The sequence below is a fragment of the Motacilla alba genome, chromosome 5 (genome assembly GCF_015832195.1).
Source record: "Motacilla alba alba isolate MOTALB_02 chromosome 5, Motacilla_alba_V1.0_pri, whole genome shotgun sequence".
Taxonomy (NCBI): domain Eukaryota; kingdom Metazoa; phylum Chordata; class Aves; order Passeriformes; family Motacillidae; genus Motacilla; species Motacilla alba.
Genome location: NC_052020.1, coordinates 24,675,336 through 24,686,893, shown reverse-complemented (window position 1 = coordinate 24,686,893; position 11,558 = coordinate 24,675,336).

Here is an 11,558-nt window from a genome sequence, read left to right as displayed (position 1 = left end):
CTCACTCAGAATCAATCCAGAGGCTGCTAACTTGGCTCAGCCTGGGGTTTAATTCATAATTAGGCAGTATTTTGCTGCATTTAAAAAGACAACTCTGTTCTCCAGCATCGACTGCTCTCCCGCGAAAATCACGTTAAAAGTAATTACCAAGTGATCCCATATTTTGCTGATACAATCAGATGAGATAACCCTGGACATTAATATCAATTATATCTTCTCACAATAACCTTTGCTGAGAAAATGCTGCCAGTGATTTCCAGCAAATAGCTGTTTATGTTTTAGTCATGCCAGAATAAGGCTTTGCTTGTTGTACTCACTTACTCCTTCATTTTTGAAGGAGTGTGCTTTTTGCAGAGAGCTCACTTCCACCAACAATTATTTGCCAAAACCAATTTTGAATGGTGTGAGAATAGTCATGCTTGGGGAGGGCCTGCTCTGTACCTCAGGGATGGTACCAAGAAGGTCCACATTGCAAAGGGCAAACAACTGCGGGGACTGGGTAGCTCTTTACTGATCCATAATATACATTTGTTAATAAATCAAATAATTTCCCAGCAATTAAGTAGATAGATACAAAAGATCTAAAAATCCAACACAAACATCATCAAACTTTTTTGTGTGGAAAATAATGATGACGGAAATGGCTCTCTTCACATGGTTCTTCTGTGGGCAGAAAATAGAAGCTACTTTTGTCGTACACATTTTTTTTTCAGTGGGAATTTTAGTCCAGTTCCCTAAAAACAACAAATACTAACCAATGATAAAGCATGAGTATTTACCTACTGTTTACTGCTGACATCCTGTCAGGATATGGTGCAGCTGAGTGAGTGCACTTTGGCTCAAGATGGGCCTGGTGACTTTGCAGGAAGAAGCCCTTGATCAGGAATGCTGAGCAAATGGAGGCAGCAGAGCAGTGCAGTTTATCCCATTGCTGGATGGGTTTTTCATGGCTCTGTGGTGGCCTGTTCCTTTGGCCGGGCAGAGGCTGTGGCTTCTGGAGAGGGCAATGCTTTCCACAGTGTCTGCAAGGGTCGGGCACGGTGAGAGGCAAGTCTGGCAGAGGGAAGCTGAAAGCCAGCTGCAATCAAAGCAGGTTCTCTAAACAGGGTGTCAGTAAGATTAAAAATCAGCCTTCCTGTGGCTGAGCCGAGCCACAGAGCCAGGGAAGAGCCGCAATTGGCACCGGGCTGATTTATGCCAGGAGTGGTACTGTAGGAGGGACTGTGGCTGCTGCAGGGGTTTGTGATCTCTGGCATATTTTTTCTCCTGTAACAAAACTGAGATGGACGAAGAGGGAAGTGTCTGCTGGGTGTTCAAGTTTACTTAGGAGCAGCCTCCAGCCCACAGGCCACAGGGACAGTGGGAGCACGGCAGCTTTGTGCTTCTGGAGCAGTGCTCAAGGGCAGGATATGTCACAGGTCTAAAAAAACCCATCCAATAAAAAATAAAAATAAAAATAAAGAAAAGAAGTTATATTATTTGTTATTAGTGATGACTCCTTAAACCACTTATTTCTTCATGGAAAGGCTTCTAGCAGGTAGGAGCAGGCATGGCTGAATCTCTGCAGTTATGACAGGAGCTCCCTGTAGCTTGTGCTCTGCTGTCAGCAGTGAGCATGGGCACCTTTTTCACACACGAGCTCTCTCTTTCAGGCTGCTGCCTACCCTGGACAGGCTGCATAGGCAGGGCAAGGTCAGGAAGGGATGCAGAGGTGCACAGCCAGCCCAGAGCTGCCCTCGGCTGCACATCGCTGCCTATGCTCTGCCTTGGGAGGGAGCTTTGTGTCAAACAGCTTTTAAAATTGAAACCCAGGATGCTTTTCTGTCCTGAAGACAGTTTTCTTGTGAAAGGTGGTGAGGATGACTTCTCCTGTTTGCATGAGTGGAAGCAGTGTATGCAGCAGAAACGTGCTGCATCTTGATTTATCCATTAAAGGGTTTCTTCCTCTTGGCCAGCAGATTCATGTGATGAATCAGTCCCTTGGTGGAACACTGGCAAGTGCCATGTCTGGTGGAGGAGGAGAGGTGAGGGAGTGTCACCTTGCCAAAGGCTGCAGGTGAGCATTAGGAACATTCCCAGATGCTTACAGGCTGCACACCCATATGGGAAATGTGCCCCTTTCACCCTGTGGCTGGTGGCTGCCTTGGAGGACAGCTCAGAGCTGCTGGAAACCACCGTGCTGAACAAAGGGACTTTGTGCTGGCAAGGAAGATCAGATATGCTGAAAGCACCACAGATTGCTAACCTCGCCTTGGTGGAATAGCCCCAGAAAATGTGGACACAAATTTGATGGAGCTTTTCCCTCCCATCACCCACCTCAGTGGGTTTCCTTCTGCCAGCAGGCTTGTGCTGCTTTCCAGTTGTGGTACATGTGTTTGCTGCAAGGCTAAGGCAAGTTGAACCTTATTGCCAGATCTGTTGACATTTACTATAAATGCTTAAGCTGGGCAAATAATCCATGAATATATGTTGACATTTCTAAACCAATTTGCTTTGGCTACTGCTACACCTGTCTAGGGATTACTCTTTGCAAATATTCAATGGGCTGACTTCTGCAGTAAAGATTCACAGGAAAAGTCTTTCAGCATTTCAGAGGCCACATTTGAAACCAGCTCATAAATGTGTGAGGGTTGGACCTGCTGCTCTGTTTATTTATTAGGAGCAGACATACATTCATGGCTTAATTACCTGATTGCAAAGCAACGTTGCTCCTTAAAACCATGGTAACTGCAACGTGGGAGGCCTTTGAACCCCATATTGCTACACCTAAAATGCACAGCCAAACGTCAGAAACTGCATAAACCAGCATCCCAAACAAACCTGTGAAAATCATAAATATCTTTAAACAAAGAAAAAAATCTCTGAATACATCAAATGGGAATAATTTCTTCAATCCAGAAGTTCTTAGCAGGCACAGCTAATGAGTTGCTGTGGTTTCACAGCGCAGTGGCCGAGAGGGATGTGGGAAGGAATGGCACACTGTCTCCTGTATTGTTTAAATCAGGCTCTTGTAGGTGAAATTTGTGAACTCATGAGAATGAAAGTTTCCCAGCCCTGGCAGGGATCCAGGCAGAGTTTGAGCAGACATTGTGCAAACTTCCCCGTGCATCTCCAGGGGCTGGTTTACTGCAGGATGAATGGGGTCCCTGAGCATCCCTGCTAGCCCAGCCCAGCATTGCCACGTCTCCCAGTCTCACGGTGGATGAGTGTCTGGGCTGCCCATCATGGTGGCTCTGCCTCCTTCCATCCCTCTCTCCCTCAAGAGGAGGAGGTATTGCTCCCTCTTCCAAAGCAGCTTCTATCCTGATTTGCATCAGGCTTGCTATTTCAGTCCTGGGAACCCCAAAGCTGCTGGATTAAGTTCTTTGGTTGTTTTTACACATGTCCCTTTGGGGCCAAGCTAAGCTGTTAAAAATAAGGCACTAGAAAGACAAATGGTTTCCGGGGGGGTGGGGAGGGGAAGGGGAGAAGGGAAGAGGCTTAGGACAGCTGTAAAATGCTGCAAGGTTAAATAAAACTTTTGACTGCTTGTGTAGCTCTTCCTCATGTTCCTGAAACCACTGGCGACCTGAAGAAGCAGGAGGAATCATTCTGCTTGCTGCATGTGGTTGTTTTGTTTTTGTTTTGTTTTTGTTTTTTTTTTTAACTTGTTACACAAAACATTGTTTTTTCAATTTCAGGAAGTCTCTTGATGCCCTTTGGTTGATTTTGTTTTGCTTGTTATCTGGACAACTAATATTTTTTCCTGTTAGGGGGAAAAAAAGATTTTCCCAAGCAGATTAAAGATGTTTTTAAAGCATATGAATGGTGACACGGTTCACTTTCATTGCTTTGTTTATTTTTAATAATGAAAAACACCTTAATTTATCGTAGCAAGACGTCCATCCTGGAGTAAACCTTGAATTGAGTTTTCGCTTGTTGTTTCTGATTTGTTTGTGGCTTCTTATCTCAGGGAAGGCTGCAAGTGTTTTCTCATGCTTTTCTGAAGTCAAGGCACGTGACAGAGTTTTCTTCACAGCACATCCATGTCCGCCAACAATGACAACCACATATGCAAGAAGGGCTGACTTTATTTGATAATTTTTGAATCTTATTCTAAATGAATTAGTTTAAAGAAGGTAGGCCCATCCAGCCCCAATATCAGGGGGATTGTTTGATGTGATCTCAGGTCCTTTTTAAAAAGCATAAAGGAAATGGCTTGTGAATGAGGTGCAGGTCTCCAAAAGGGCAGCTGAGGTAAAGCCAACCAAGCTCATTTTTGGGAATGAGGACTCCAGGTACCTTAACCCCTTCTCCTTTGTGCCTTATGTTCCTATTCTGTGCTTTGCAAAAGCAGCGACATTTCAGCGCTTTCAGGCTGGTGCTCTATTCTGCATCAATGCAGATGCAAGCAAGGCAAGAGGAAATCAGGCTGGTAAGCTTTAAAGGAGAAAGGCCAAAACTAAGAAGGGGACAGGAAAAGGTGAAAAAAATCTTGATTGTATATTGTGGGTAAAAGCCTAGATGTTGTGTGCACCACCGGTGAGCGGATGCCAGAGGAGCCCCAAAAGGATGTCCTTCCCAGCCACAAGTCCACAACCTCCCCAGCCTCTTGCCAGGCTGGCTGCAAGGGCTGTGAGCGGCTGGGATTTGCGGGGGGAGCTGCCAGCCCCAGGGAAGCTGAAGTGCAGTAGCCACTGCTCGGCAAAGGGACAGCGACCTCTGAACCAGCAGGTGGGTGTGGGTGGGCAGGCAGCCGGCTCCAAGCACAACACACGTCCCTGTTTGTCCCCTTGGTCACCGGTCTGGAGAAAACCACTGGGGCTGTCCTGCCCACCGAAGGCTTGGAGGAAGTATGGCCAAGTTATTTTTCTTGGCACAGGGACCTCCAGCATTACAGGCCTGCACATGCTGCCTGACCCCAGCGAGCTGCCTCCTCCAGGGACTGCAAATCGTTTCCTCCTGCTCCAAAGGGGAGGTCCTGCTGCCCCTGCATGCCAGTGATGGCATTGGGATCATGTGGGTCTTTTTCAGCTGAATAACAGCATCATCCTCCCCAAACTGCACCCATCCTGTCCCTGTAGGAGTCTCTGAGTTTAACTGCTTCACACATTTTCAACTAGCAGTGCAAATAGTATCTTAAAACTCACACTATGGATTTAAATCACAGAGAAATTGAGAACATTTCATTTTCTGAAGTGGACATCCTCTCCCTCTCTAGTTTATACAAATTATTTGCTAAAGCTGCAATAGGTATTTGCATTATCCTCACTTCTGCAGTGATCTGCATTTTATTAAGCCAGCCTACATGCAAGAGGCAGGCTAATTCTTACTGACCATTTGAATTGTCCTGTAAGTAGAGGGCAAATTTGGGGAGCAGACACAGATGAATTTATTAATAGAACTTGTAAGAGAGGCGCAATCCCTTCCAAAATGAGAGCTCACCTTACTCCATGAAATGTATGAAAGCAGGATTCAACTTTTGCCTTTTCTAACTATCTAATAATGAAACTGGCTGTGCATCTCAAGCAGGTGCTTTCAAGGAAGAAAAACAAAATCCATCAGCATGTTTATGGCACAGTTTCAACAGTAACTGAAAGGATCAGGGTCTGGTGGTGAGAACAGCTGCAACTAGAGACCTCTTGGACAAACAGCTGGACCAGACCCAAAAGAGAGCTGTAATTGCCACATTATTACATTAGCCACTGAAACATGCAAGTTGTTGCACATAATCTCTTTTCCAAATGATGGTGGTATAGCTACCACTATTTCTTTAAGCTCTTACTGTGGCAATAAAAGCCCAAGTCAAGCCTGGAACCCTCGGGTATTAATTTCTGCACAAATGTGGGGAAAAACATTAACCAGAAGGGAATGATGGAAAATCAAGATGGGCAAATATTAAAAGCATGCTCTGCCTATGTGTGCAGACACATGATGTCCTTGCACAAGGAGGACACACCACCTCTGTCCAAAGGAAATGCCATTCTGGGAGCAGACACCAGCAGGAGGATCCAGCCAGTGGCTGTCCCAGGCCTCGAAGGCACTGAAGAACTGCAGAGGCCCTTACCAGCCTCACCTGGGGCTTGCCTACATCCATGGGCCCAGGGCTCTATTTCAGCTCAGTCCAGGACTCCCAGCCTTTTAACCTCCTTAGGCTCTTTGTCAAACCTCTTTGTCAAATGCATTCAGAAGCTCATTGCCCTGTTTTCTACTGCTGACTTATCCAGCCTTTCGTCTGTTTGACCTCATGGCGAGTGTGGAAAAAACCTGAGAGGTGGATGGGATAGAGAGATTGGGAAGAACATTTCCCAAGTGGCAGACACCTCACTGAGGTCTTGCTGCTAATGCAAGAGGTTCAGACCACTTGAAGAGGTTCATAGGTTTGTTCTACAGCACTACTCATTTTCTGGAAAATGCAACACTTTTTAATAACAGGAGAACAAAAGCTGGAGGGGGTATAGCCAGCACTCCAAGCACGTAAAAATCAGAAAGGAAACCAAAATGTTTCTGATGAGGTTTAAATGTGGGCCTTGTAACAGTGCTGGGAAATGATGAAACATCCTAGGCATCCATCATTACCCTGATTTCGAGACAATAGGTCTGAGGGCCTACTTGGTGCAGGGTTAGGTCAGCCTTTCCTGCCAACCTTGCAGGCACATTGAGCTGTGAGCCTGAGGACACCCTTGCCAGGGGAAGCACAGGGGTGATGCAGGGAGTTGTGTGACAACAGTTGAGTTGGTAATGCACCGCCAAGAGCCTTGAAGTGCAGATCCTCTTCCTGTCTCCCTCTTTACTCGGTGACTGCTGCTGCCTGGCTCAGATGGATGGCCTTTCCCATTCTTGGCCCCATTTAATGTGAACCCCAGAGATGCAGGGCAGAGGCTTGCCATGCTGTTCCCACCACTGGTGTAGCAGCACTTGGCCCGTCTCGGGTCCTGTGTTTGTTAGGCAGAGGTGATAACTCTTGTCCTTGTCACAGGGCTGATGAGCTGTTGATGACTATAATCTCATTTGCTCAGTACTGCAGTGTCACTCTGTGTGGACAGGGAGCTCTGGGCACTTGCTTGCTTTTGCCTGTCTTCCCTCATGTCCTTGTTAAAAAGCTCCCTTCTGGATTTCCCCAACTCCCTCAACACAGACATAGATGATATTTCACAGCGAGCCTTGGCTTTGCATTGGCACCTTCCCAAAGGGCTGCAGAGGGGTGTTCAGCCCAGAGCAAGGCTTGGCTTTCTCTGTTGGGTTTCACATGTTATTTGTGCTTGCCATACTCTGCTGCTCAAGGTAAATGAGTGACTGTGTAGGATATTGTGATGCTTCTAGCCTGACCTGGCACTCCAAACATGTACTCTGCAGCCAGCTGGCTTGCTCAGTGACTAGGTCAACTTCTTCCCCTCCCTCTCCCTGCCTGTGAATGCTATTCCCTGTGCACAGTGCTTTGAGTGCCCTGGATGGAAACTTGCACATGGAGTTGAGCCCTGTTGCCCTGAGGAGTTGCTGTCTCCCTTCTGCTCTGTAACCTGCAGCTCAGCAAGCCCGTGTGTGCATTCAGTCCTGGCCACGGCACCATAGCCAGCTCAGGGAGCATGAGGGACCCATCTGAGAGCAGAACTGCATTCCCTCTGTTCCAGGCAGGCAGAGCAACAGGAAATTTAGCCAACAATTTCTCTTCCATGAAAACCACCCACAGGGCTTCACAGAGCTGAGTGTGTGTGTCCAGGGACACAGGACGCGTGTTCCCACTTTAGCCCTTCAAGAGCAGCAGTGTCAATGGGCTCCCGAGGGAGCCCTGGCTGCCTTGCTGCTGGAGGAGACACAGCTGCAAAGCATCACTCAGAGAAGAAAGCAAACATGGGAGAAATGGACATTGTTTCATATGCCTTTAAATAGCTGATAATATTGAAGTTAGAGCTACTGCTTACAGCCTAATCTCTTCCTTGATTTTGGGGCAAGATCACATGGTGAGGTCTTTGCTCACAGCCATACAGTAGTCATTTTTAGGGATGCAGAACTATGAGTTATGATTCTGTGAGATAAAGTAGAAAGAAAATCTCGATTTTGAAAGGGGGAAAAGCTTCTAAACACTTAGGCTTACTGCAAAAATAACCAAGAGAGTTAGAAAAAAATCTTAGCCAAATATATTCCGGTATGTATAAATAAGCTCTCTTTTCTCCAATGTTCTTCACTACAAAAGAAAATGTCACATTGAGTCAACTTGTGACCCAGATGAAATCACATGTATTTGTTTATTTTTCTTATTCTCCTGTTTACAATGTGTTGCACTTGGTGGACATATTTTTGTGCATGCTGTTGCATCCCAGCATCAATATTATCAAAATGCATTTTCACGTTTGCCACCCAGACACTGGCTGAAGAGTTGTGATTCTGGGTACCAGCCACATAAATGAGCAAGATCTGTGTGTGTTTGTGTGCGTGCATGTGCACTTGCTAACTCAGAACCCAACAGCTCTGCAAAGTAAACCTAGTAATGCATACAAAATAGTGACAAATGACTTTCTGCTTTTTATCAGCCACATGATTTTAAGAAGGAGGTGGAGATAGGTTTTCTGCTCAGGCCATTTCCAGGAAAGTGTTTCAGTGGACCCTACAATTAATTTTAACCCTTTGTTTTAAGGTCTATTACGTATAAGGCACTGTGAGATACCACTCCAAGAAACATATGGGATGGTCCTTTCTGCTGTCAAGGTGTGCTTTTGTGGCTCTGCAATGACTTGCAAACAGTGAATGTGAACGCTTTGGTTGATGGTGGGTTTGGTGGAGGGGATGGCTGTTCCTGCTGTGTGTTTGCTGTGTGGCATTGTTTCGGACTCCTCTTGGGGTGACGTGTGCCTCACAGGTGGGGGTGTCTTCCAACTGCTTGAGAATTATCTGTGGTTGTAATGCATTACTTTACTTGATAAGAAGCTATTTTCTCACTAGCCACCTGGATGCTTCCTATAAAAACTGCACACCAAAGGTCTATTCATGTTGGCCTACACAATGGATTTCCTTTCCATGAGCATTCTTGGAAATAAAGCTCTGCTCCCTGAATGTTTGTGAATAACAAGGTTTATGGATCCCATCTAAACAAAGCAACAGTTTTAGTAGAAAGAACATATTGTTTTGCTGTGTTTTCCCAGCTCCAGGTTATTTCAGCAGCCCACCAGTGGCTCCAGCTTGTGTCTGAGTGTTACCACACTCAAGGGTTGGCTTGGAAAAGGGTTGGCTCAGGAGAATGTTGCAGGACGGAGACCAGAGCCCTGGATTGTTTTATTGCAGGAATTGGATTAACTCATATGAGCTCATTCTCTGGTCTTCATTGCATTGTGTTTGGCAGTTCCTGAAGCATGATTACATCTAGGTTAAGTGGCATTGTTCTGGAGTCAATGAGGGAACAATCCTATATTGACTAGATGTGAGAGAAGGACAAGGTGATCTCATAAATTTTCACCATTTTTGGTACCCGTGTTTCACTTGTATGTCCATTCTTATAACCTTTTATCTCTGCCTGAAGGTGATAATTCTCCACATGCGATGGAGGGACTTGCTTCACGAAACAGTGGAGTGTGGCTCAACCAGGCTAATGCATTTGGCAGAATAACTTGCTCTCCATGAACATTGGCCAGGAGACCCTCACTCAGTCAGGCACTGGACTATGGGCCTGCCTTAAGAAAGTGACTTGCCAGCCATCCATGTTTGTACTTGTCAGCACTAGTTGTTCTTCTTTCCTCCACCTCCACTGAGTGCTGCTCTCCTGAGGGGAGGTAGTAGAAAAGTCACACTGTACTGGTGCAGAGAAGACTCTGACTGTCCTGGGTGTCATCAAGAACTTCAAGGATTACATCACTCAGGCTCACTGAGGTGCAGTGCATTGTGGTGTTCTGAGCAGACCTCATGATGTATGAGCTGCCTTAGGAGCATATGTGGAGCTCTGTCACTATGGACTTGGACTTCCCTGGAGAAAAAAAAAGAACTGCACCAGACTAACAAGAGTGTTTGGACAGTAATGTCAAAAAATTTCTGACACTGTAGAGCACTGGGTATTGCTTTCTTTGTTACTGACATCCAAGCACTCTGCTTTTAAAGCCTTCATTGGTTAACAGTGAAGTGCAGCTTTCACTGAACACATCGACTGTGCATCGTAGATCTGAGTACATCAGGCAAGAAGTCTTGCTTAAAGGCCAGAAAAAAAAATCTGCCTTGAACAATAAAAGTAGGGAAGTTCAGTTTTGACTTGAAGGTGAAAGAAACTGGAAGATCTCATTTTTTTCCATCTTCTCCTCTGAATCCTAAGCTTAATGGTGAGAGTGTTTTAGGAGCAAGAATGTGAAGATGGAAGAAAGACTTTCCTACATCACTCTTCCAAAAGCAGTGTTGGGTTTCCCTCAAAGATTTGAAGGAGCTTCTCCACATGATTTGTTTCTGGTTTTGTGTCTTTTTGGTGACCCTTTTTGCATTGAATGGGTGGGAGCCTCTGTAGCTCTTGGAGGGCAGATGTTACAGAAGGGCTGATGGAAAGCAATGGTCCTGGGGGAAATGGGATGCCTGTTGGTGGAACAAAGGGTGTGGAGTCACTGTGTAAGTTCCTGAACTCTTTGCATATACCCAAAGACTGATCAAGCTGCAGGACAGGAGAACTACCCCCTGGTTTGTCAGAGATATGAGAAGGCATGTCAGGAAAAGTCTATTCCTGTCGGATACATTGGAGAAATCGTTTTGGAATGGTTCATTGGCATAAACATACATCCTCAAAATCGTGTCAGGAGCAGAGGAACTGTAGTGATACGAAGGTGGCACACCAGTTTTCTGCATTGGAGAGTAGGGTGATAAATTAGGAAGGAACATGGGTGCATTTACTTCTCCATTCTTCCCCAAATCTCTTTTAAAAATCCCTGGAGATGAGGATGGTTTCCCAGCCAAGGGAACATACTAAGGCAAGGTAGAATTTTACTGCCATTGTGGGATTATGAAAAAAAAATGTTATTCCCTATGGGGCTCCCTCATGTCTGGCAGACATCAGAAAGTGGATGGAAGATGCTGGATGGGAGGTGGGAGTTTTGGCGTATATGGAGTTTGAAGAAGCAGATGAATCCTGGAGACCTGGGGAAGTTTCAGACTCCTTTCCCAACTGCTCAGGTGGAATCAAGGCATGCTGTGGATGTGAGTGAGGGGAAAGGCTGTACAGCTACTCAATAATCCAAGCTTGGGCACACCACTGCTCTTCCTGTGATGGGACAATGTGACTGGAGGAAAGAGCGGGGTTTAGAGGTTGCAGCCCCCAGCCTCCCTCCTACAAACTCTCCCTCATGTATAATCACACAGCCCTTGGTGGTGGAGTGATGCTGCAGCTGCTGTGAGAGATCCAGGCAAATCCCATAATAGGGGAGTGGAAAGAAAAAGCAACCCAGGAATGAAAAGAGCCCTCCACCATGTGCAGGTTATTTTCAAAGGATGGCATTGCTGTTTTCCCAGGCAACAGCAGGCCAGGAGGCAACTTAGGTGAGCGGGTGAGCGGGTGAGCAGGGTGAAGCAGAGAGCTACCATCTCCAGCCAAGATGGGGATGCTGTTTACAATAAAC